We start from the raw sequence: 27,425 nt of genomic DNA on the forward strand, positions 1-27,425 counted from the left end.
TATTATTCGGCAACACATTCACATGCTTTGTGCTCTTTAGCGAGCTTTACAATTCCTTCCACAGCACGGCAAGAAATGAACCTCGGGGGGAAGGTTTGTGTGCGTCCAAGCTAAAATAGCTTGCAAATGCACGGGTAAGCTCATAAACAGAGCAAGCATGTTCAGCACAGAGCCACATTCATCCAAGTGTATACACATGTGTCAATCTAAATGAGTAGTCCATTGACTGCTGAGCAACTGTATTTTCGTCTAAACTGCATACTGGGCAGAGCTAATAAAAAGCTCGGCTGAAATGAAATGTGGCCTGACCTTTTCCGATCTTTCTTTCAGCCGCTCCTTTACGCAGATTTCCAGTTCTCCTCATGTATCACGCTGTTAAATAGGCTCCCTTCTACCCAGCGTCCCTTTAGCCGTGCTAACAGTAGTATGACGGAGAACCTGGCGACTATGTGACAAGCACGCTTTAAATCAGAGATTGATACCAAGCCAAAAAAAAAAAAAAGAGAGGACATCCAATTCAAAAGACTGTTTCCACAGCTAATTATTAGTAAAGTCCAACACAACCATTTTGTATGCATTCTGTCATTATCTTCTGAAAAAACACAATTTGATGAAGATCTACTTTGTTACCAAGAGGAACGTCTTAATGAGCTGTTCTGCAAAGATAACGCATGGCTCTGCGGAGCCATCGCATGTTGTACATCTCTAACTGTCTGCAGCAACAGCAGATCAAAAATTCAATAATGAATGTGGAATCGCTGTAATTAATGTCTATGAGAATCCAAACGCTCTGAAAAAAAAAAAAAGTCAGTAACCTGATTAATTTTATATAGGAATAATCTGTGATCAGCATTACCAAGTGAGCCCAAAAACAAATTAGATTTGAAGCTAAGAGCCCCATTGATCAGCAGTCATCTAAACCGGCCATGAAAAGGGGCTGGTAATCCAATCCAGCCGTTCGGAAGTGCCTGGGAGAGTTGCATCTCCACAATGGAAACATTCTGTCCACAATGTAATCCATTGTGTTCATTCGGCGAGCGTTTTGGAACCTGTTCGATTACACTAAAACGGCCCAAATCATTGCGAGTATAAACAACGTGAGGAGGATCCTTTTACAACTTGGCTCAAGAGCCGACGGCTGCACCACTCCACTTCCAATGACATCTGACTGACCTGTAGAAATAGTGACGCACAACTGTCAAAACACTGCCGCTCTCCAGAACATTCCACACAGTCTCCGTACAATTCTATGACTCAACTAGCTTAATTTCGCACGAGTGAATATTTAATGGTATCCACAGTTACTTTAGTAGATCCCTGGTGGCTTGTGCTTCGGTTGCTAAACAAAAAAACGACATAAACTTAGCTCTGTAAAAGCAGACGCCAACAACTATAATCATTAACTATTCTAGCCACTGGGAGTGTGAACAGCACAAGATTATATATTCACTAGTCTGAAACACTCAAGACTGTGAGCTCTGTCCACTGACAAATTGTTTAAGGAATCAGACAAATATTAGGATAATCTTACAACACTTTACTTCAGGCCGTAGCCATTTTACAAGCCAGCGCCAAAGAACAACGCCACCTTCCCTTTGAATATACAAGGTGCTTCTCAGAAAGACAAACATGTGGATGAATCAACAGCACATACACTAATAAACTTGGGCTGTCTAACCGTTCCACTGCTTTATGGAACTGTATAGCGTATAAATAGCAGATCCATTTCTACCCAGTCTGTTAGGGCTCTATTTCAGCTTCCCCGTCATTAAATATTTATCCTTGCGGAGTGGCGGATTGTACTGAGGTGATAAGCACTTAGGAATCCAAATTTTTCAACCCCCCACCCACTTCCAACGTCTGTAACCTCCATCCCCCCCCCCCCAAACACAACAGAGACTTTTATTCGAACGGATTACCTACAAGTGCTCCTTTAATCGGCACAAGACAGGACTGAAACAGTGCCCACATTCCCAAAGGAAAGGCGCTCTGCTGGTTTTATCAGGAGGGAAATCTTTTTTAAATACCAAAGGGATGAAATAACTTGATTTGAGGAAGACTCCCTCCTTTGTAGAGAAGGTTAAAGGGGGTGGGCCAGGGGAATTTCAGCATCCCGGAGCTCTTTGTATCACTGACACAGCGCATTATCACTCAGACTAAATCAAAATAGGAGATTTAGCTTTTCCAAATATGGAATTGGTGTTCGTAGCAAATCTAACATAAATTTAAGCAGCACCTCTGCTTGTTGCTGCTGCTTGTGTGAGTGTTTGGCTCGGGTTGAATTTGGCATCTTAAAGCATATGATGATGAAAAGATTTCATGCCTCAGCCTTGTGGGTGGTTGATGTTGGGTGTGAATGCATCTCTAGTGGACTCTGCATGCTTCAAAAAGATTCTAAGGCCAACCTATGGTACTTCGCAGGTATTCTTGGACGGAAAACAAAAACATCTTTTTTATGGCTCAATAGGGAATGGGCTGCCAGAGGAATGGCAGCTCGAATCAGACAGGCTGAATTCTAAATGGAGCCTTCTACATATGGACTGGGAGCTCTTCACAACATAAGAAAAGAGATCTATTAAACGTTTAGTTCACAAAGAGCCAACTGCACTTCCATCCACACAGAGGACAGAAAAATATTTTTTAAATGCATATGCGCATTAATAATGTAATAACTACTGATCCAATTAAAATAAATGAATAAATAATGATATAAAAACAAAAAAAAAGTGGAATATGACCCTGAACCACAAAATGTCAAGTGTCAATTTTTCAAAATTGAGATTTATACATAATCTGAAAGCCGAATAAATAAGCTTTCCATTGATGTATGGTTTGTTAGTTAACTATTTGAAAATCTGGAATCTGAGGGTGCAAAAAAAATCTAAATACTGAGAAAATCACCTTTAAAGTTGTCCAAATTAAGTTCTTAGCAATGCATATTACTAATCAAAAATGAAGTTTTGATATATTTGTGGTAAGAAATTTACAAAATATCTTCATGGAACATGATCTTTACTTAATATCCTAATGATTTTTGGCATAAAAGAAAAATGTATAATTTTGACCCATACAATGTATTGTTGGCTATTGCTACAAATATACCCCAGCGACTTAAGACTGGTTTTGTGGTCCAGGGTCACATACACGCATATATACACACATACACTCATGAATCATGATTTCAAACACTAGGCTATAGAAATACATTACATTAATCATTCACAACTCCACCCTACCTCTCATCACATCATCATTTACATCTTTGTGTACTTAACAGTTACTGCACTGTGTACTAAAACTACTATTAGGCAAGCACTACTGTATTACTGTCTGTGTTAAACCAGAAGAATGGCTGTAGTTTATTGTAGAGCAGCCCGACCAGTGTAATCCAGTTTTGAAATGAATGGAGAGATCATGTTGTATTTAACTGATGTGTCACACAGATGACTAACACTGGCCCGGCGGTGAACCGCACGTGACCCTGCGGCAGCCATGATTCGGCTTGACCCTGTGGCGCTGACGTACAGAGATGCTTTTTCCACTACAGTAAATACAACGGAATCTAATAACACTCTCAAAGATTCACGCAAACATAACCGATCGAGATCTGATAAGGAAAAGAGAGTTTCAAATATCTCCAAATGGATGCAATCACCATGCTATCCCTGAGAGAAAGTGGCGCTATCAAGTGGGAATGCAAATACTCAATAGCTCTGCTCCGCTTAATGGCGACTGGAGTGGGATTGTGGTGTATTGCCACAATAGAGTATAATTTTCCTCCCGCTCTGATGGAGCCACTTCACCCTGATGAAGAACAGGAGCATTGAGCTGATTCTATGACCACAGTTTGTGTTTCCACCCCCCTCCGCTCCTCTTTGTCCTCCCAATGACACGCAGCACAACAAGCTTGTCATTTTCAAACGTTACCATTCAGGTCTCATCGATTTATTGTAATCAAAGATGATGTGAAAGCCTACGACAAGGGTAAACAAACAGCAAAGGTCTCGGGGTACGGCAAGGTTTTAACCTCGATCTGAAATCCCCCGTTTATTAATGCACCGTTAACAGCCGGTTACGGCCAGTGGAACCGCGGTAGCAAAATCAATTACCTCAGCAAGTATTGATATGTCTCGCGGCCTGTTTACAATTTAATCTCTAACTTGTCAGAGCCATTATTTTCCTAATCACAACTCCCGCTCTTCTGCGCCTTTGTCTCTGGCTCATGGTTAAAGGAACAAAAAGGTCATAAGCTTGAGCGCTCCCCAGGGCGCAGCCTGCCACTGCTGTAATTATTCCTGAGCAAGAGATGACAAATGAAGTGGATCAAATCAAAGGTGTCAGTAGCTCTTATGACACCAGCCCAGTCGCACAGGTTAAAACAAAGGTCAAGCTAAAAGGAAAAACTAGTTAATGCCGCCCTGCAATAATTACGTGTGAAGCCTCTTAAAGTAACAAACTGTTCATAATTCCAGCCCTCCCTCACTAGGATAACAGGTTGAAAATCCATACCTACATCCATTTTATTGATGGGGCATTCAACTGCAGGAGATAAATAAAACAAAAAACACACTCAGTGACGTGTCCATTACTCAAATTGCATCCAATCACAATAGCGGTGGAAAATATCCTCAGGAGCCGATACTAAACTAGCTAAAACGATCAACGAGGATATCATCAGCAAACTTGCCATTTGTATCTTGGCCGGTAATCATTGAGGAACAGAGGCTGATGCATTATTTACTGGCTAATGTATAATTCAGAGCCAACAGCAGATTTAATGCATAAATAAAGCTGTGATACACTTGCATTAAATGTTTACTCACCAAAATAAGATCTGAAAGTACAAGCATGTCACATGGTGCCTTTGAAAGTTTCAAACGTGTCACTCGTTTCTTTTTTTCATCTCGGGTGACTAAAAGTGAAAATGGTTTGCAGGTGGCGAGATCCGAGACCCGCTTTGTTCACCTCCTAGAAACATAAACGGAGATCAAAACGAGACACTCAGATGTCGAAGCACAAGATCTCAATTACTTAATTTAAAACACAGGCCGGCGAGCATGAGCTAGCATGTTTGTCTTTCGGCGAACGCAAACACTGTAATGAGAAGTGAAGGGCATCCATGTTCAAGTTACTCGTTTCTTTTCCTAAGCAATTCCATTGATGATTCTTTCATATGATAATATTGTGGCAGAAAATAGAGGTTATTTTGAAAATAATTCAGCATGTTTATCGCTCTTTCACTGGCTGTTTTCAAAATGTAACGGAGCATGGCAGATTTCAGAAGAAAGGTTAGCAAACAACACACTAGAAATAGAAAACAAGCACAAGAAATTCTTGTAAAAAGGTTAATTAGGCTGCTTCAGAGAACTGATCTTTTGACGTCAAACAAGTCAGTCACAATTCCCTACAGGCCACGCTATTGACCCCTGTGCTGAGATTGGCCTACTTAAAGTTGGAGATAAAGACAGATGGTACACTCCAACAGAAATGTGCACATCTAATATACCTTGAGGAGTAATCAAGTCAAAAACAGGAGTCAGGACCAACACGATCGCTACAATATCTATTGTAAATATCTCTTTTATTTTGCCTTGCTTGCACTTTGCTGGAGTATTAGATGCATGCAAATAGATGCCTAAAACACACAGGTTATCAAATTAATAAATTATTGCAAAGCAACCCGCCACATTCACTGCCATTCAAACGTTTTGAGTTGGTAAGATGTATTCATGTTTTTAAAAGAGGTTTAGCAAAAATACAGTAAACAGTAATAATTATTATAATCTTTTTCTATTTAAATATATTTTAAAATGTAAATAATTCTTGTGATGACAAAGCTTCAGAGTCACATGATCCTTCAGAAATCATTGTAAAATGCTAATTTGGTGCTCAAGAAACATTTCTAATCATTATCAATGTTGAAAACACTTGTCTCATATGAGAGCCGTGAGCTCCATGATTCGTCAACAAAAGCAATTGAAGAACATCCATGAGCCAAGAAGAGACATTTCAGAGTTTCTGCTGTCTTGTCTATAAAGCACAAAGCAGAGACATCTGAAATAAAGTCAAACTAGGCATGACTGGGACGCAACCCTAGCCTCAAAAGTACTCACAGGTTCACACCTCGGCCATCCTGTCAGCTGCGTTCAATGTGACTTTCCAGCCGTGGAACATTCCAAAAGGATGTGAGATGTTGATGGATAGTGCACAAACATTGTTTAACAAAATCCCTCTGTAACACTGAAATACCACATTTTTTCCTACGATCTGTCAACCAAGTAAAGCTGCATGATTTTCATCATATGGTGTTTCATTACATGCATATAACTTGATTCTTAACCTTTTCCCTCATGCACTCATATTCCTCTGGATGAGGTAATTATTTTTGCAGCCGCAAACGTTTCTGGACAAGTACGTTTAAATAGCCTGCATTCAACTACTTGATAATGAAACTATTTATACATTATCAGGATGAGTCAGGGAGTGAAAGTCTAGAGTGCCGTTTTCTTCTGCCAGAAGTAAGATTGCACTAAAGGTTTATTTGATCTTTGAGAGATATAGCTTGATCCATCAAAGCTAGCATTATTCAACAACAGAAGACCTGGTTTGTACAGAACAATACGCATATTGTGCCACACAAAGACAACTCATCTCCTGAAAAAAAAAAAAAAATGTATAACCAAAACAAATCCCCAGCCCGGGAACAGCCGATGTAGCTGAAAAGTAATCGCTATCTGCCTCAAAAGAGCTGATTAGTCCATTACTAAATGAAATGCTTTTAAATGAACAATTCTACTGAAGGAAAACCAACATGCCTGCCTTGTGAATACAGATGACCTGTCTTGGCTTATTATGTCTCCAGCATTCCCATGTATCTCTTCAGCTAACAATAGTGGCTTTAGTTTTTAAGGATAGATTTAGTTGTATTGGCCCTTACTAACAGTAATGCAGTGATCTCGAATGCTTGTCCACCCACCACAATTCATCACAGCTTTGTGATAGTTTTAAAGTCAGAAATGAGATTCTGCTCAACAGTTTCATGCCTAGTGCTGTAAACTGGCTATAAAACGATTCATAGAGAATAGTTGGGATTTGAGGTTGAACGCCTTGGTTGTCCACCAATACTAAAAAGCTACTTTATAAGAATAGTTTGCCTTAAATTGAAAATTGTCATCATTTACTCACCAATACTCAACAATATTTCCTTTCTTCAGAAACACAAAAAGAGATCTCAGGCAGCTTTTCCATTAAAATGAAAGAGGATGATCCAATTTAACTGACAAGCTGGAAAGAACGCAAAAAAGTTTCATAAAATTTGTCTATATGACTGGTGAGCAATACTCAGTGAGGAACAGACTAAATTGTCATTTTGACTGATATTCTTCCTCTCCGCCACTGCTCTCAAATATCACTTGCAATATAAAACATCATGATCAGCCATGTGACAAACAAGAACTGATGAAATCAAAGTTAGAAAGGTGCCATTTCTAAATTGAAAGCAATTACAAGTTATATTTAAGAATCACAGCAGAGAGAAAGACTTAAATGTCTTAAAAGAGATCAAACAGCTTCAAAAGGACTTCAAATTTGGATATAAAGCTATACGAATTTTGATGAGACGGACCCTTATATGGATTACTATAACAGTGGTTCTCAACCAGGAAGGCCAGGTCCACTAGGGGGCTACATTAAGTATTAAAATTATATTAATATTAAATGAAATGTTATTTGAATCTTACTTTTTTTAAAAAGACACTAAAAATCGATATAACATTAAATTGTCATGTTTGATTTTGACTGTAGCGTAGATAAAAGGGCCTTTGAATATTGTCTTGGAAAAAGGGACCTTAAAGTCAGAAAGGTTGAGAACTACTGGAGTACTATGATACTTTTACTTGTATATTTAATCTTGGCTTTGCAAAAACAAACAAACCAAAAAAAACAACATTTATTTTCATTGTATGGACAAGCTGCCTAAGGACATTCTGCCTCCTTTTGTTTCATGTAAGAAAGAAAATATTGCGTAGGAATGACAGGAAACTGAATGAAATAATGACAAGCTTCATAACATAAAGCACATATAGCAAAAAATGATGATGCTTAGGAATCGTTGGAGGGCCGGCAGTCACAAATTGTGCTCCATTCCAGCAGTCTAAGAAATCTGGATCCTTTCTAAGCAAAGAAACGCTTCGATCAACGCATGCTTTTCAAGATGAAAGCACTTGAGCGAGGACTGCATTTTTATAATATGTTTATCAGCACAGCGAGTGTTTCTCTACAAGGACAGCGCGAATACTAGTAAGGGTGTGCGGGCGTAAAAAAGCATAAAAGACTCCATCTGACATCCCTAACAGAACAGGAAAACAGTGGGGCCTATGGGACCCCCAACCTCACTTTATGACCATGTGCTGAATTAACAGGTCCAGATGTCCCCTCTCACTTAACATGTGCGAGACATCTCGAGCAAAGGGCTCAGCTGCTTTAGGGCTTATTAAAAAAATATCAGTTTCAATTACACCCATTAACTTCTCGCGCTCCTCAGGTTTACATTTATTTGACATCAACAAGCCCGATTCTCGCACAAGACGTATGTTTAATGCATAAATCGACCGATCCAAGTTTATCAGATTAACTTCAACAGCTACAGATCAACTACCTGCTTCTGGCATGGGCAGAATCAACAGAGGAACGAACTACAAATAAGACAAAGAGAGTGTTGCTGAAACACCATACCGTGTACCCGTGAAGCCTGAGGAATGAGTCAAACAAAGACGAGCCTATTACCAGACAGATATCAATCTGCTCTTAGTACTTGCTGCTACAGAAGCATTCAGACGACTCAGCTGCTTGAGCTGTTTATAGTTTGACAGTGTCAGGTCTCTTTGTCACTAGGGCTATGAGCAGACGCCTGTGGTTACTGTATCTATTATCAAGGGGAAAGTGCCAACACATTCTTGTAAACAAAGGAGAGTCTACCTACAAGTTCGCAGAGACAAAGCCCAACCTGAAAACGCTCGAGGACGACCATTCAAAACAATCCGAGCTGTTTCTCAAATTTCTTTCAGAAACAAATTTGGACGAGTAAGCTTTCGATCAATCAATCGCGCATTTGGCTAAAGGTTTTCCCGTGATGATGCCATGCAAAACGTGACGCTAATTACCTCTGCCCTTTCTCCAATTCATTAAGCATAACATTGCATAGATCAGCCTGGATGCGCCACCGTTAAGGCCTCTCTCGGCAAACGGAGGAGAAAAGACATGCGGCATAACACCAGCCAGTTCCATCATGCGAGCAGATTAAATAACATGCCTGCCCAAGCCCCGTCAAACATTCAGCAGCCACCGCACGCCAACTGATCCACTACAACACACTCCATGAAGGAACCCCTCCGTCAGCCCTACCACACCGCCTTTGATCAGGGTATCGCCCGTTTGATGCTTTTAAGGTAGAGGATAACACACAGAGCGCATCTTTGCAATGTGGGTAATTCTATTAAACGCAAAAGAACGAACACCATCTTTTTTTTGCAGAGGAAACACAAAGGCTAAATGTCACTGTGCGCTTAGGCATTAAACATTTAGTAGCCATTCTCCGCTGCTCAAGCAAAGAGGCAAGCAGTTGTTAAGGGAGAAGGATGACACAGTTAATCATACACCCACACGCTGCAAATGAAGGCCCGGCGCTCAGATGTATAATAACGAGAACATTAAAACATACAGCATTCACGAGACATTTAAAACGAGCGAGAGAGCCCAGTCATTCACTAGAGATGACAAGGAGGATGTTTGGAAACACCTAACGCAACCTAATTAGCCGTATTCCAATCAAAATAGGTGACAGAAAGGGTGTACGAGTGCTACAAACATTAATATTAAACTTCAAATATTAAACTCGCCGTCCGTGTATTTTAAAGTAATCTAGCTCAAACAGGTTTCCCTGAGTGTAACAAAAGACAATGAAAACATTCTGTTCCTTGCTGTAGTCTTTAGTTCCTCTGCAGGAGACGCTTCACTAAATGTTTGATTTCTTTCACCTCAGGCTACCCTCAAAGCCATGGCATGTGTAACGGGGGTTTATAAAAGCTTTTCTTCTCTCTCTCATGCTCTCCATTTTCTATGAACCGAAGGATTAGGACAGATACCCTGTACATAGTTGTTATGATTACAGATTACTGATGTCTATGTTTCCAGGCTGGTCAGTGCCATCTTTTTTGTGATGTTTAATGCTAATCTTTGTGTTTTTGGTGACAGCAAGTTTGGGAAACCCCACAAAACTACTAGCGGAGTGTGACTGACCACCTCAAAGCTTTAGATACGCCAATTACCATCTTGTTGCACAACTGGAGAGGAAAAACATCCCAGTGTGGGGGGATGGGGCGATCACTTTTGGCTACAAAAGAGTAGGCCCTTAACACAAATAGCTACATCTCTTACATATGCAAAGTGAGAAAAACATGGCATGTTTTTTTTTAATGTTACCCCTAGGAACTGAACAGTCACATGAAATTCAAGAAAGACCAATGAACCAAAGAGGATATACAAGATGCTTCCTCCACATGCACAGCATGGAGAACGAGATCAGATAAGGCAGGCTGTGGAACAAAAATGGTTTCAGACAAGTCTTTTCAACCTACACTCCTAAAAATAACCAAGGTTTCATGAAGAACATTTAACATCCATAAAACCTCTCAATCATACAAAAAGTTCTTTAGAGAAAAAAACAAACAAACAACAAAAAAATTATTCCAAAAATGCTTCCATGTCATTACTTCAAAAACCCCTTTAGAAACCTTTACTTTTAAGAGTGTGCCCCCACATAACAGTCATGGCCCTTTGGTCTTCACCACAAACACATCACCACATGCCAGGGAGGACCATAACCAGCCATATTTGTTCCCATCATGGGCCACGGTTCAAGTGTTTCAAGTTAACAAAGGGAAGTTAGGCAGACTTGGCCGTCCCATAGCAGACTCCAACTGGTCAGGCAGGTCTACCAAAAGCTCTCCTCCCCTGCTCCCAGGGTTTTCAGTAAACAAAAGGTCTCTTCCAACATGTGAGGGTTGGGGTCAAGGAAAATGCACTGTTGTGATGGTGTTTGATAACGCTAAACTCTGAGATAAACAGCATGCTTAATGTATTGAAGAGCCTCAGCACCTCCAACTCTAAATGCACCATTTATCCTGCTACCCGAGCATTAATAATTCACTTAATGCTCGAGTTCCTCACTTAATAAAATGGAAACAAACTCAGAACTTCTTCAGGAAGATGCAAGTTAGACGGCTGAAACTTGATAGACTACTTACTAGAAAGCAATAAAGCATCCTAAAAAGATTACACAGTGCTGGTCTCTTTCAACAGCGAGAGCAAAAGTGAAACATGCAATAAAAAAACAGGCTGCTGCTGCTGCTTTCAACTTCTGAGCCTGTAGCAATTGCCAACATTCCATCTCTATCCCCCCCCATTTACCTTCCCACCCACTCAAGCCCTCTAAACTCCCTCAGTCTTCTTTCTTTTTGTACACAGCCAATGTCGCCAAGGCACTACTCACCCGCCAGTATGATGATCTAAGTTCCTATCGGGCTGCTGCAAACAACTTCAAACACAATTCCACGTCTGTTCGTTGAAAATGACCCCGCCGAACTTCTCGGCCTGGGCCAAAATCCAAGAAGCCGAGGGCTGAGCACTATCACGCCGATACTTTATCCTGAGAGAGCCGCTGTCCATACAGAGGAGAAACGGGGCAAATGCCTCAACAAAAGACGACCTCGCTTTACTAATTTATTCGCATTCGGACCGCCCGGGGACTCGTTTTCTGAACGTATGCGGTTCCCCCTCCTTCTTTTCTCCGTGTGATAACTCCGAAAGCTTGAGTTTGTGGAGGGTAGGAAATCAGTGAGTTCGGCGTTTACAGACTCCGCTTCCTTTTTCACACACGCGCGCGCTCCCTCGCTCTCTCCTCGCGCTTTCTTTCATATGCACACACAGCACGTTTTCTCTCTCTATCTCACTCTCTTTCTGTAGAACCCCCTCCTCCTCCTCTTCAGCTGTTCAACAGACGCATCCACATGGCTGACCTAGTCTTTCTTTATCCAGACACTAGTGAAGGAGAATTACCCCCCTCCCCTCCACCACACATACACACAGAACACACATACACACCACTTCTAAAAAGCGAGCAAAACAAAAACACGGACTGGATTCTAATGATTACCGACGACAAATGACCGGACTGGAGTCGTGATTGATCGTAAACCGTGGGGATATGGTCGGTAAAGAAACTGCATCGGTAAGCAAGACGTTGAATCCAGATTCACACGGCGGCTGTACGGAATATTAATGTGCATGCTGACGACTCCACCTCCAGCAGCACAGATAACAACAAATAGATAATCACAGAAAACACGCCAAAAATCAAGAGCCTACCGTTCAAATAAACCACAGATTCCAGCTATTGATTTTCAGTGTCCAATAATGAACGCCCAGTTTTTATTGCCGTGCTTCGCTGCCAAATGATTGGGGCTGAGAACAAAACAACCAGTGAAAATTACACATACATTGTGCGTTGGTGCTCTCATTCTCATTTGCATATTCACATAATGAATTAATTACTCCGTTTCCCCCCGCCCAACATGGAAGCAGCATGTATTCACAAATGTGCATTTAAAAAGAACGTGCATTCTTTGTTGCTGTTTAAAGAATGAAAACTGATTTTGTGCTCCTATACAGAATAGAAATAAATTGATAATATAACAACATCAGCACTACCATAATGATGCCAGAGGGAAAAATGTTAAATCTTTTAAAAACATGGTAATCTTTGTATTCGTGTTGTTTTCATACATTTCTGAAAATCCTTCATTCCATTTGATGATTCTAAAAATGTCAAGTGGTCTCATCAAGCACTAAAATACTACTTTTAAATAATACTTTCCTTGCACTTACACATTTGAATACAACACATTTTTAAAGAAAAAATATTTTCACAAATTCATGGGTCATGAATAAACATTTTTTGACGATGTGAACATGCCTTTTTTATTAAAAATATCAATGTGATATTAAAAACAAACTTGTATAAATAAAATAAATGTCTAAATAAATATATAATATTTAATGTACACATAACACAAGAAATGTAATGTATACACATTGTGACCTCACTTTCAGAAAAGTTTAGAGAGATGCTTTAATGCATATCTTGTCCAATGACAGAAAAATGGCTTCCCGCATATTGGTTTATCCATTTATCCATTGTATTTAAAATACAAACAGTTACACCAACAAGACATTTGTTTAGGCCTCTATGAAAAAAAACTAAAACTAAAAATGGGTTTTAAATCACCAAATTAAGTAAATGTTCATTATAGCAGTATTTGTTTATGCAAATTGCATAGTTTGTGTATTTAAACTTAGACAAAAGAAATGAGCGTAACGTCTTTGACCCAAATATAAAGAAATGTTACATTATAGAATATCTCAAAATCTTAAACCACAAAAAAAAAAAAAAAAAAACGTAATAAGGACTTTCTCTTCACCAACGGTATATTTGCGGAGGCAGCTAAGATCAATAGGAAGTGAGTTTGGTGTACTGCGGGCCCTTTATTGTGCTGCAAACCATGTAGCCTGTCAGGTTTTCAAAAGGAGGAGGTGTCCCTAGTGATCCCAGTGCTGGCAAACGCTTTCCAGCTCCAGGGGAGCCAGAGACAGTGTGACTTCTGTTTCTCCTGACAATCCTTAGCTCTGCCATGCACCCACACGTACACACTTACGCACGCACGCACGCACGCACGCACACACACACACTCACACCCCAGCAGGCTACCCTCCTCCCCTCTTGGAAAGCGTTTGAGCTTCACATTCAGGCGTATTTATTACATTTACTCAAGTGCATCCATATTTATCTCCCCAAGCCGCCCTGATAGCACTTACAATGTGCCCAACAGGAAACCTGAGTCACTTGCTTATGCGAGATCCTCGCTGTGCACAGGGAAGATATTTAGAGAATGCAGTTTTCAAAGAGATACCAATCATTGCTATCAGCCAATGGGAGATTAGCTACTCTGGCTCATGAGAAAAATACACAACAATGCATTTGACATGGTAGCAGACAGTTAATTAGTGCTCAGAAATGAATCACATCGGAAGGTGCGTATTCGCGTGGGTAATGCCTGAACAATGTATAGATCGTGTTTGTTCGAGGAATATTAAATCATCGTGATGTTATGTGCAAACAAACATTTCTTGTGGATGACTGGCATTCATGATCGGCAAGGTAAAACAAACATGCATACACACACGACTGGTATTTCACAAAATGCACTCAGTAACAATCAAAACAACTCTGATGGCTTTAATAAATTCTCAGCTAATGCACGCTGTAAACTGCTCAGTGTTCAGACAAACAAAACAAGCTGCGTTCAGAGGAAATGTAAGCCGAAAAGAGCACAGAAATTGTGAATGCTTTGCATTTCATGCACTCAGATGCTGTTCTGGAGGCATTCGCAACAGCAGATGAGATCCCATTATCAGGCAGACGAGAACTCCACCTCCAGGATTTCACAGCTCCTCTGTTTATCACATGGCCCTGTCAAGTTGGGCACCATTAACCGATAATGAAAGGAGACAACCGGTGCAGTTACAAGCAAAGCATTCTGCATTCTACAGGCCTAAGCATGTATCTGGGAAGCTGACTGTGTCTATTCAGTTCTGCTCTGCATTCAATACCCATCACAATGCCTCAGCTACTGTACTCTGACCCCCTCACACTAGTGTATTATTGAAGGGTTTACCTTGAGATGACAGGAATTAAAGAAATATGGCAGGTTCAATACCAGGCAGGCTCAATCAACAGCATTTGTGCCATGATGTTGATTACAAGTTGCAACAAAAAATTATTTTGACTTATGCATTCTATTCTTAAAAAAATAGTGAGGCACTTACAATGAAAGCCAATCCATAAACATGAAAACTCACAATTTCAATACAAATGGAAAAGTTGTAAACAATATTTGTTTTAAGATTACGAATTTAACACAAAATTTAATACTTTTTTTTTTTTTCATTCATAAGAACGATAACAATAAACTATATTATAACGATAACATTCTGTTTATTTTAAGCACATGCTACATTTTTGTCATCTGCCACTTTAAATGTTCGAGCTCCTCAAAGCAGGATGGATTATGATAGGCTGTCAATGTTTTTATCATTCATCAGCTAAAAAGAAGAATATTTTTGAAAGTGATTTCAGTGATAACGCTCCTCATTATCATTATAGTTATATGGTGTGGACTGCTATTCTTTTCAATTTAGAATGATATTTTATATAATCATCATCCTTAGTGTGAACAGGCCTTTGTAATGTGATAAGACGCTAAACATTTTAAATTTGACGATTAAAAGGAGGGAAAAAAGTATAAGTGCTTTATTGTAGCCATTCTAGCCAATAAAGATCCCCCTTACTGATCTGATGAATCTTAACAAAAGAATTAGATGTACATGACTGATTTATTATGCCTCCTCCAGCCTGACTGTCTTTCAATGAAGGTACTGAGGACTTAAAATGCCCTGCCATACTAATAAGTCAGCCAGTAGCTGAAACAACAAAAAAATAAAATAAAAAAAAGAATGAGAAAGAAAAGATGACATGGTTGAGTGAGCCAAGCTTCTGAGCGCCTTGGCAAGCCTGGGAGGCCCTGGCCCCTTAAGCACTCATATCTAGTAACTTCATTTAATGCATTCACCAGGGATCAGCAGACAAGCGGAAGGGAGACAGAAAAAAAGAGAAACGTTCAAAAGCAAATGTTCTCTGGTATAAGGTTCGGCAAGTTATCGAGCAGTAAAAACAGCATGAAGAAATTAAACATAATCTTTCACACCGTTTCAGAGATAGGCGGAATTTATTCCACTATTTATAATAAAACGAGTTCTTCCCTGTGTCTTTGAGGAAGCCATAGCTTCTGAAACAGCCCATTTCAAAGTGATACAAAATAACAGTACTCCAGAGTGCCTAAAAGTGGAGGTTGATCTCAGCAGCCGTTGCCTTTTCTTTTTCTCACCCACTTTTTTTTCCACTAGAGGTCATATTCACACTCTGATGCCTGCCATCGGGAACAAACACTCGTGCTTCCCTTCAACAGACACCAGCCACTTCCACCCCCATTTACTTTTCCTTCAGACACACACACACACACTCCGTCAGCTGACAGCCTCTCTCTACTAGCAGACGAAAAAACCTTGACTTCAATTTGCCGGGTGCCATTTTAGCACTCTGCTACTTTCGGATGAGACTATTTTACAAGTTTTGAGACTTGAGGGGTGAAAACAAGCAGAAATCACAGAATGACTGTAACCAAACCCTCTCTGACTATAAAAATGGCTCAATTTAAATGTATTTTACTGCTTCGTCCTTTTCAACAATGACTCACAAAAGAAATGTAATGGGTTTCAGCCTCAATGGAGTTACATATATTGTTAGACTGAGGTTTGGATCAGTTTATAGTACGCCAATAAACATTTTCTTATATCATCTCATCAAGGGATTCCAGAGTAATCTGTGCTTTTTGACATTGCAAGACTCCGCTGTTAAACAGTAGTTAAAGAGATAGCTGCCTTCCAACCCATTATTTAACATTGTAAACAGCACAAGAAGAAAGCAAAAGCCTTTTGATGAGAGGCAGGAATGCTCAATTTCATTGAGAGATTGCCCTGTGGCAAGCCCTGCATAGTTATATTGTTTACTTTGCCATTCATCCATATTTGGCAGGCTCGCGAAACCTCAAACCCTGCGACACTTCGGCGAGGTTATTTATCGTATCGCCAAGCTACACAAACTCATAAAAATCCATCCTTCAAGGGACAGTTAGATTCAAAAACCATCACGTTAGGAAAAAGCAACATAAGCATCCACAATTCCAGATGTGTTGCTGTCACCCGGCAAACAAATTAGATCAGGGAATGTGAAGGGGAGGTCTATGTGTCTTTCTTCTCACGTAATTACACAGCGCAGAGCTCACTGAGAGACGAGTGGCAAACCGCCCTGACAGGCTGACTAGTTTTCAGCTTCATGCGTAAACTCATACTCAGATCTAAATGAGTGGTTACTTCTGAAAATAAACAGAAGCGTTTGGCCGGATTCATACACGAGCGCTTGCAGATTTTTAAGTAGCTATGAAGCTCCCGTGTGGACGCCTTGAATTTTCTCTTTGTTTGCCGGTGGTAAATAGTCCATCAGGGCAGAAACCCCTCCCTTTGCTGCTCTCTTACTCTCCAACTCACTTCCTCAAGACAGAGGTATAAACACACACACAAAGCCTCCCCAGGTGCTACTTCACTCACCCCCTGATTGTACATACATTAAGAGCATTCACTAAGACTGTCTCAGGGAAAGAGCTGAATCGCATCCAAAATAAAAGTTTTTGTTTGCGTAATGTGTGTGTTCAGTGTATATTTATTATGTATATATAAATACAACCACATACAGTAGCCTATATATTTTGAATATTTACATGTATTTACATGTGTATATATGTGTGTATGTATGTATATGTACAGTGGGTACGGAAAGTATTCAGACCCCCTTAAATTTTTCACTCTTTGTTATATTGCAGCCATTTGCTAAAATCATTTAAGTTCATTTTTTATCCTCATTAATGTACACACAGCACCCCATATTGACAGAAAAACACAGAATTGTTGACATTTTTGCAGATTTATTAAAAAAGAAAAACTGAAATATCACATGGTCCTAAGTATTCAGACCCTTTGCTCAGTATTTAGTAGAAGCACCCTTTTGATCTAATGCAGCCATGAGTCTTTTTGGGAAAGATGCAACAAGTTTTTCACACCTGGATTTGGGGATCCTCTGCCATTCCTCCTTGCAGATCCTCTCCAGTTCTGTCAGGTTGGATGGTAAACGTTGGTGGACAGCCATTTTTAGGTCTCTCCAGAGATGCTCAATTGGGTTTAAGTCAGGGCACTGGCTGGGCCATTCAAGAACAGTCACGGAGTTGTTGTGAAGCCACTCCTTCGTTATTTTAGCTGTGTGCTTAGGGTCATTGTCTTGTTGGAAGGTAAACCTTCGGCCCAGTCTGAGGTCCTGAGCACTCTGGAGAAGGTTTTCGTCCAGGATATCCCTGTACTTGGCCGCATTCATCTTTCCCTCGATTGCAACCAGTCGTCCTTTCCTGCAGCTGAAAAACACCCCACAGCATGATGCTGCCACCACCATGCTTCACTGTTGGGACTGTATTGGACAGGTGATGAGCAGTGCCTGGTTTTCTCCACACATACCGCTTAGAATTAAGGCCAAAAAGTTCTATCTTGGTCTCATCAGACCAGAGAATCTAATTCAGGTGTTTTTTAGCAAACTCCATGCAGGCTTTCGTGTGTCTTGCACTGAAGAAAGGCTTCCGTCGGGCCACTCTGCCATAAAGCCCCGACTGGTGGAGGGCTGCAGTGATGGTTGACTTTCTACAACTTTCTCCCATCTCCCGACTGAATCTCTGGAGCTCAGCCACAGTGATTTTTGGGTTCTTCTTTACTTCTCTCACCAAGGCTCTTCTCCCCCGATAGCTCAGTTTGGCCGGACGGCCAGCTCTAGGAAGGGTTCTGGTCGTCCCAAACGTCTTCCATTTAAGGATTATGGAGGCCACTGTGCTCTTAGGAACCTTAAGTGCAGCAGAAATTTTTTTGTAACCTTGGCCAGATCTGTGCCTTGCCACAATTCTGTCTCTGAGCTCTTCAGGCAGTTCCTTTGACCTCATGATTCTCATTTGCTCTGACATGCACTGTGAGCTGTAAGGTCTTATATAGACAGGTGTGTGGCTTTCCTAATCAAGTCCAATCAGTATAATCAAACACAGCTGGACTCAAATGAAGGTGTAGAACCATCTCAAGGATGATCAGAAGAAATGGACAGCACCTGAGTTAAATATGAGTGTCACAGCAAAGGGTCTGAATACTTAGGACCATGTGATATTTCAGTTTTTCTTTTTAATAAATCTGCAAAATGTCAACAATTCCGTGTTTTTCTGTCAATATGGGGTGCTGTGTGTACATTAATGAGGAAAAAATGAACTTAAATGATTTTAGCAAATGGCTGCAATATAAGAGTGAAAAATTTAAGGGGTCTGAATACTTTCCGTACTCCACTGTATATGTGTATATATATATATATATATGTTATACACACACACACACACACATATATGTATATGTGTGAGTATGTGTGTGTGTGTGTGTGTATATGTATGTATATATATATATATATATATATATATATATATATATATATATATATATATGTATATGTATATATATACACATACACACACATACACACAAAAAGGCAAAAAATAAATAAATAAATCCATTATTATTATCCAACTGAAAATAAATAAGGTTAAAATTTCACAAAAAGTAAAAGACCTGAATTTCTCCAGTTGAATATGAATAAAATCAATATTAAAATATTCAAAATAAACCCTCACAAAATTCACGCCTGAACCCCTTTCTGTGTCGCCACCGATTTTAAAGGGCAAAACAAAAAGGAAGTGAATGGAGGATGTTGCTTTAAGCTCCTCTGTCCAGATCCATTAGATCAAGCCACTAGTGTCTGCCATGTGAGAAGGCATGTCTACACAACTGGGAGTCTCTCATTCTGCCACCCAATGGACAGTATGAGCAACCGCACCACAGTTCCTGTCTCGCAAAAACACAAGAGAGACACAAAAATTCTCCCGGAGGTTATAAAAGTAGTAACGTGCATTCATGTCGTACTGGAATGTGGAGTTTGATGACTTTTACAGCAGAGGGAAATTCTGAAACTGCTGTTGGTGATTCATTGTTTACTTCTCACTCCAGATGCCAGTGCCAAGCTGCTACCATCAGCCTTACCCAAAACAGAACAAGATTGTTTGGATGACTAACAAACCACATATAACTTACATATTGTGCGCTGCCACATAAAGGAGAGCGGATGGAAATTTTCAATAGATTGCAATGCAATTAGCAATGTAAACTGTCTGTAAGATTGTAAATATTTGCTCTGAAATCAAAAAAGGAGAGGAAAAGAAGTTACATACTCCTCGGCTGTATTAACATCTCAAAGCTGAAAAGCTTAAAGCAAAGCATTAAGGCTATTGTCACACAGTAAATGCTCTCAGCAGTATCTCACACAGTTGTTTCAGCAGTCATCATGCCTTAGGCTGTGCTTACCAGCTGGAAAACCATTCAAATGCAGATGAGATCATACTCAATTGGCAAGGTGTGATTTTCACACTTCTCTCGCCCCGTCCTAAGATCTCACTGTCAGGTTTGCACCCTCTGCACGCCCTCGTAACGCCCGTCACAGGAGAGCGACGAGGAATGATAACAAAACGGGTCTGTCTTAGATGTAGTGCCCCGAAACGCTCACAGGAAGTACAGAGGGAGCATTGTTCTCCCTTTACTGCAGGTACATTCCTCCAGATGGTGGAAAACAAACCCCACAATACCAGCTACACGAGCCGAGCTGAGTGAAACGGTGTCACAGTCACTCCGCTGGGGCACTGAATCATCCTGAACGCTGACATCTTTCCAGCGATGTTCTCAACGCTGAAGTCAGCATGCATTTAGGGTAGTCATGTGTGTGTGGGCTCGTGAACGATTGTGAAAATCTCAAGCAAAGACATCATGACAGTTGTCTCCGTAGCCTGTCCTCGTGTCACAATGGATTTCTCACTTATTTGCATGCTATCGGTTAAGAAATTAAATGCGATGGGGCCATCTTTAGTGACATGAGAAAAGACACGGAGAAGCTGTCTTATATTAATTTAAAAACAAGACACTTAAAGGGGTGGTTCTTCCATTATTTATAATACCGTTGCAAAACCTATTTGACTACTGTGGAAAACACAAGAAAATATTTTAAACTGTTTTTGGGGCTCAAAACAACATTGGACCCTATTGACTTTCATTGTATGGAACAAACAACTGAGACATTTCACAAAATATCTTCTTTTGTGTTACACAGAAAAAAACATTTTTGGGTGAATTATCCCTTTAAAGATGCGACTGAATTTACAATGGATCAAATTTTTGCGAAAACCAATCATTTAAATAGGAATCCATGCAACTGAACATTTTTGTTCCCAGCACAGATTTCAAAAAAGTCGATCATGCGGATTCGCCACGCTGGACACCAGAAAGTTACTTGGTTTGAATGCAACTTTAGTGTGAGCTGGGCTTCATACATTGCTACACGATAGACGACAGACCTTTTTTGCCTGTAAAATATTTAAAAATGCGACTGCACCTTAAAAAGAGAGGTGAATTTTTGTCATTTTGAATGCTACGGTGCTTTTTATTCATAGTTCAAGTATTTAAAATATTTTGTTTCATTCAGTTGCCCATCCCTACAATGAAGGACACTAAAAGCTAAGTAGAAGGAGAAACAGAGAGAAGGAGAGGGAGGTGTAACGAGAAAAAGGGAGACGTAGCCAGCAGAAAGCCAATTATCAAACTCATTAAGTAAGCCGCTCTGGTGCTTTAAGAGGCACAGCCTCCATATCATTGCTGGATTTATTACCGTCATTTGCATCCACTGATGCAGCCTGTCACTTTTTCAACTAGCTAACAGGAGGGGTCACATCAAAACAATCACATGCATCACACATACTCGGTCGGCGTGTGGTGTGGGCGGCATTGAGAACGGACAGAAGCGGTATGGTCCTGTTTGTCATGCTAAACAGGGTGGGGTCAATCGAACATTATTACAAGGACCCACGCAAGTCACAGTTAGCACAAAGCAGTGATTCCCAACCAGAGTTCCCACAGTGGGTACTTAAACAGTTTCAAGGTGCTACTTAGAAAGATTTTGCTTTGATAACTGATAAAACAATGTATTATCAATATCTATTAATTTATTCAAAAATATATTAAAATGGCAATTCATACATGCATGCCTTTTATACACTACTTCTAATATATGTTATTATTTTCTGAATTAAATTTGGGTAGAAAAACTTTGGGCAAAAAAAATTAATAAATAAAATTGGGTAGAAAAACTTGGTTTAATAAAAGGGGGAGATGAAACTTGTTTCATAATCATTTCCTAATGCTGAAAAACTATATATTAGTGCTGTCAAATGATTAATCGCATCCAAAATAAAAGTATTTGTTTACAGAATGTGTGTACACTGTGTAAATTTATTATGCATATATAAATACACACACACACACACATGCATATATATATATATATATATATATATATATATATATATATATATATATATATATATATATATATATATATATATATATATATATGAAAAATTTTGTTTAATAAATATATTTATATATAATATAAATTATATGAATATAAATATATACATGTAAATATTTTAAAATACATAATGTGTATGTCTTTATATATACATAATAAATATACAGTACACACACATATATTCTGTAAACAAAAACATTTATTTTGGATGCGATTAATTGCGATTAATCATTTGACAGTACATACATACAAAAAATGTGTAAGTATCAGAAATATTATGAAGAACAACTTCTATCTGCAAAATCATAATCAAAAACTCGTAATAATAACAAAAAGACAAGCAGTAAACAATACATATTTCTAAGAACTATTTTTTTTAATCACTGACCCATTTATGATTTTAAAATAAGCATGATTTTACAGTTGTCAAAAGACCAAAATGATCCTAAAACAAATCTTGTAAAATCTTGTAAATAAGTTTACTTAAAAGAAAGCAAAGCAATCACAATACTAAATGATATCCAGAACAATGATTATATTTTCACTGAAAAAAATAATAGTACAATATAATGAAAAGGTGCATGTTTTGGTTTGGTGTCATTGAGGAGGTACTTGAGCCCTGATGGGCCTCGAGACAAAAGCAGTTGGGAATCACAGCTTTAAAGGATGATGTGAACAAACAGTGTGCAGTAATTGAGTCAAACAAAAGGGAGTTCTGGGAAGCATCAGATAGGTGTGCTGTTGGCATCGGAGGCGGAAAACAAGGAGATGTTAGAAAAGAAACAGCTGGATTTACAGCTGTAATGCTGACTAACCTCGACTGCGTCTCCAAGGACCCACAGCCCTCTTTACAGGCATTCACAGTACCACACTCTGGGGGAAGCAAAAATAGACAAAAGAAAAGAAAGGAAGGAAATAAATCATGAATGCATGAGCGAGCAAGTGAATAAAAGCAAGCAATAAATGAAGAAACAGCATCCAGCCATCGCGGCTTTATGCACACGAGGAAACAAACTGAAGATTAATGCGTCACCTGGAATTAGCGCTGATGATTTATTTAAAAAACGTCTACTGCTGTCATAAACAATGAGGGGGGGAACGAAAGAAAAGAACAGTGTGCAAGTTCCAGCCACTTGGTTTGTGCTTTAGAAATGAATCCAAACATGAACTCCCTTTAGACTCGATTTGCCTCCCCCCTCCGCCACCTTAAAAACACACACACACACACACACACCGATTTCCATCCCTCCTCCACGCGCATTTAACTCCCATCCTGCTCCTTAAGCAGCTCTTCCTCCCAGCCAGCACTGTGGAAATAAAAACATCAGGACCTTGCCTCACAGCACCTGTTCAAAAACATTGACATTTTACATTCAGCATCGTCGCTCGGTGGAGCATCCAAGCACTCGTGAGCCTTTCAGAGAGAAAACAGAAAGCAGCTGGAAGGGCTGATTTATGAGGGCTGAAACACACTTACTGCTAATCCCAAACATTTCACACAGGAGAGACAGGGTTCCCTTTATTTGGGTGTGTGTATCTTGTGCTAAGGTAATATTTAGCAAGCCCTTGACCAAAAGTGGGAGGAAAACACCATTCGCCGGTTGCTTATGCTTTGGATTTGTTCCGTGTGTTCGAGCATATGGTCTGCTTTGATTTAATACAGTAAAAAAAAAATAAAGCTCTGTTTCCTCAACACACGCCTGTGACATGGCCGTTGGTCTGGTGAACCATCTCTGAGCCTCTGGGACATCTGTTCCACAGAATTAGAGCATTTAGCCCGCTGCAATTACTACAGATAAAGGTTATTAACTCACAGGATTAGATCACTGTATTAAAACATTGGGCTCTTTTCTCCTAAACAGCTGCACGTTCACGTCTGTCCATATCTAATGTTTCTCTCTCTCAGTGCAGGAGGAACTAAACTTAACAGCATATGATGCTTAAAGAGATAGTACACCCAAAAATTAATATTCATTCTTTTTTCTTTTTTTTTTTTTTAACTTACCCTCGTGTAAACATATCCAAACTGACTGGATATAACTGACTGACTTTCTTCTCTGGAGCACAAAAGAGATTATGAGAAATGTCTCAAAATGGCTGTGTGCTTTTTTTTTTTTTTTTTGTCCATACAATAGAAGTCAATGGGGTCCAAAACTGTCTGGTTAAAGAATAGTTGTTCTTTATTTCTTCTGTGGAACACAAAAGAAAATATTTTATTTTAAAGTCATAAAGGTTTCGAAGACATGAGGGTGAAACAGAATTTTCATTTTTGGGTGCACTATGCCTTGTTGTTAGTCGTCAACTAAAACTATTAAAAGTTGTGTTTGTTAACTGAAATAAAGAAGAAAAAGAAAATATTAATATTAGATGAAAAACCTGTACTCAAAAAAACCTGAAAACCTGAAAAAAAAAAGAAAAAAAAAAAAGAAATGTTGCCCTTGGCAGCTAGAAAAAAAAGAAATAGAAAAGTTTAAGCCATTTTACTACAATAGCAATAGAAATACATTTATATATATTAAAATAAAAAACTATTAAAAATGACAAACGTACATAACTACTAAAAAAGGAAACTGAACATTTTAAAGCTAATTTAAAGTATTAATAAATACTAAAACAGTACATAATACTAATATAATACCAAGTAGTATGTATGATGTGCAATGTATGCAAAGAATATCCAGATTACTAATACCATAATGCAGACTTGACATTTTCATTCAATTCATCACACTTCCAAATGCGATGGATGAACTAGAAGTAATAGCCAAATGTTAAGATGTATTTACATAACATTTAATAAAAACTCAAAATAACAGTCATGTGACAAACATACCTACGTCATGTGATGACAATGTAGCATACTACACTTTATGTTTCAAATTACAGAGGAATGCCTACTGTTTCACTTACTATATGTAAAAACCAGTAGTATATACTGCACTGTAATCAGTAAGCTAGTATTCCATTCTGCGCACAGCCTCTGTCTTCCTCCAGCTATCACTTGATATTGATCCACAGCAACATGGCCGTCGAGCACAGCCATGCACACAGAAAGATGGAAAATAACCTGACTGAGAGAGGCTCACATAAAAGGGATGCTTCAGCCTTGATTTGAGTGGGTCTTATTTTTATAATGAATATTTCATTACTGATTAGCTGGTTTGTTTTTGTTCAGCAACAGTCATTGATTTGTCATGGATCGAGCAGAAAAAAATTAATGATCTTGACTCGACGACAATATGAAATGGCATTTGCAATGCATTTACCCTCTGAGATGTGATGTATTTGAATACAGAATATTCAGTGCAAAACCATTCTCACGTACAATGACGCACTGAATTAAATGAGACACATTATGCAAAAATGGTGTTACAATTGATTTACACAGAAATTCATTGGCTTGTGTTTCATCATGAGGCTCAATGAGACCGAGGAGATTTATTAAAGGAACAGTTCACCCTCACTTTTTCTTCCTTTGGCCACAAAAACATAAATTTTAAAGATTGTGCTGTCACTTCTTTTCAGTGTAATTACAATAAATGGAGACTAAGGCATTCCAACTGCAAAAAAGTACATGACAATTTCATAAATCATAAGTCCGTATGAATTTTGCACTATAATTAAAGTCTTTCGAAGCCAGCTTTGTGTGAGGAAATAACTGAAGTTTATTTATAAACTGATAATGTTCAACTCTTTAACTTCAAATAAGTTTTTGAATTTGTTAATTGAAAACATCTGACTGATATGAATGAGACACTGCGTCATCGACACACCCAGAAGAGGTGCGACTAACGTCAAGAACTGGTCTGTTTCTCACTCAAAGCTATCACAGCACTTCAAAAGACATGAAATATAGCGTACAAGTCATATGGATCACTTTTATATGGTGCTTCTAAAATCACCTTTAAGTACCTCTTTTATATGGTGCCTTAAATCACCAGTACAACTACAGTCTTTAAAATTATGTTCAGATTAAAAGTCATACAGGTTTGGAATGAAATGACAGTGAGTAAATGGTGTCAGAATTTTCATTTTTGCGTGAACTACAAAAGTAAACAATCGATTTTAATTTCAAGTTAACGTCGGCGCCAATAGCATTGTGGGCAGTGTGCCGCCATATCACACCGTTGTGCTACGGCCTATCATAATCATAATGCCATTAAATCAAAAATGCCAAAAATAAATCTAAAAAAAATAAATAAAAAAACCCAAGTTATCTTTAAAAGATAAATCCAGGGTTCAGTATAAATGCCTGAAAACACCCTGATGAATTAAACCTCCGCAGCTCAGCTCAGCAAATCTGTGAATGACTACAAATGGCTGAAAACAACTGCCCTTTTTTTAAAGCAGCTTCAATCTCATTATGCAACTCATCTCTCTTTTTTTCTCTCTAAACTGTCTCTTTTACTTCCTCTTCAGAATCAGCTTTAGAAATTCTTCACCTCCCCGCCTGCCGCGGCCCCAGCTTCTCTGGCTGATTTCAAACTCTACTGACAGCTCTCATGACTAAGGCTCTCATGTCAAACACCATTATATCAGCCATCCATTCATTCCCGTAACACTGCTTTAGTGACATTTTCAAGCACTTAGCAGTGCTGCAGTACTGTCTATGCTACCTCTTGTTTCAACTCAGCAGCCGTCAGAAAACGTACATTATTCAAAAATGCAATCTAGATTGTACTTTGAAAAAAGAGAAGGAAAGGAAAAAAAAAAAACGTAGGTTCTTTTTTCCAGGCTGGTGGCTGGGATTATAGGTTTAAATGCTCCTGCTTTAACTAGATCAGTGTGATTTAATGCTAATGCTCTCGGACAAAAGCCGCTAGCGGCTTTTTTAGACCACAGCCAGTGGTCTCCGTTTGCCCACAGGTTGCAAAGTATCTCGGGTGGATTGTCAGCTCAATAGAAATGTAGACTTTCAATGCTTGAGGGGAAAAACAAACAAACATTCAAACCAAAAAAAACAACATCACTCATATTGTAAAATGAGAATTTCCAATTCTGTTCACTTCGGTCAACGTTGACCTGGGAGAATCTTACGGAAAGAAAACAGATTACCTGCTGATTAGCCTGTATTATGGGGCAGCTCTAACCTTTGTGAAATGGACTGCCTGTTCTGTGCTTAGCCAAGCATGGCTCCTCGCCTTCCCCAGCGGAGAGA

The 27,425-nt window shown here is 39.2% G+C and overlaps 1 protein-coding gene across 6 annotated transcripts in view; it reads right to left on the bottom strand.

Annotated features, from left to right (window-relative positions):
- rerea (arginine-glutamic acid dipeptide (RE) repeats a) overlaps positions 1-27,425 on the bottom strand; it is a 164,880-nt gene that overhangs the window by 103,784 nt on the left and 33,671 nt on the right. Inside the window, exon 2 of one of the 6 annotated variants that reach the window (XM_058764420.1) lies at positions 4,824-4,968. The exons of 1 other annotated variant lie outside the window; for it this stretch is intronic. The gene's annotated coding sequence lies outside the window, so the exon portion shown is untranslated. Of the gene's footprint in view, positions 1-4,823; positions 4,969-11,548; positions 12,104-12,423; positions 12,445-23,082; positions 23,141-27,425 lie in introns of those variants that run through there. 4 more of the 6 variants (XM_058764421.1, XM_058764422.1, XM_058764423.1 and 1 more) reach the window with 4 other exon arrangements.

Source organism: Onychostoma macrolepis, chromosome 23, assembly GCF_012432095.1.
Source record: "Onychostoma macrolepis isolate SWU-2019 chromosome 23, ASM1243209v1, whole genome shotgun sequence".
NCBI lineage: Eukaryota > Metazoa > Chordata > Actinopteri > Cypriniformes > Cyprinidae > Onychostoma > Onychostoma macrolepis.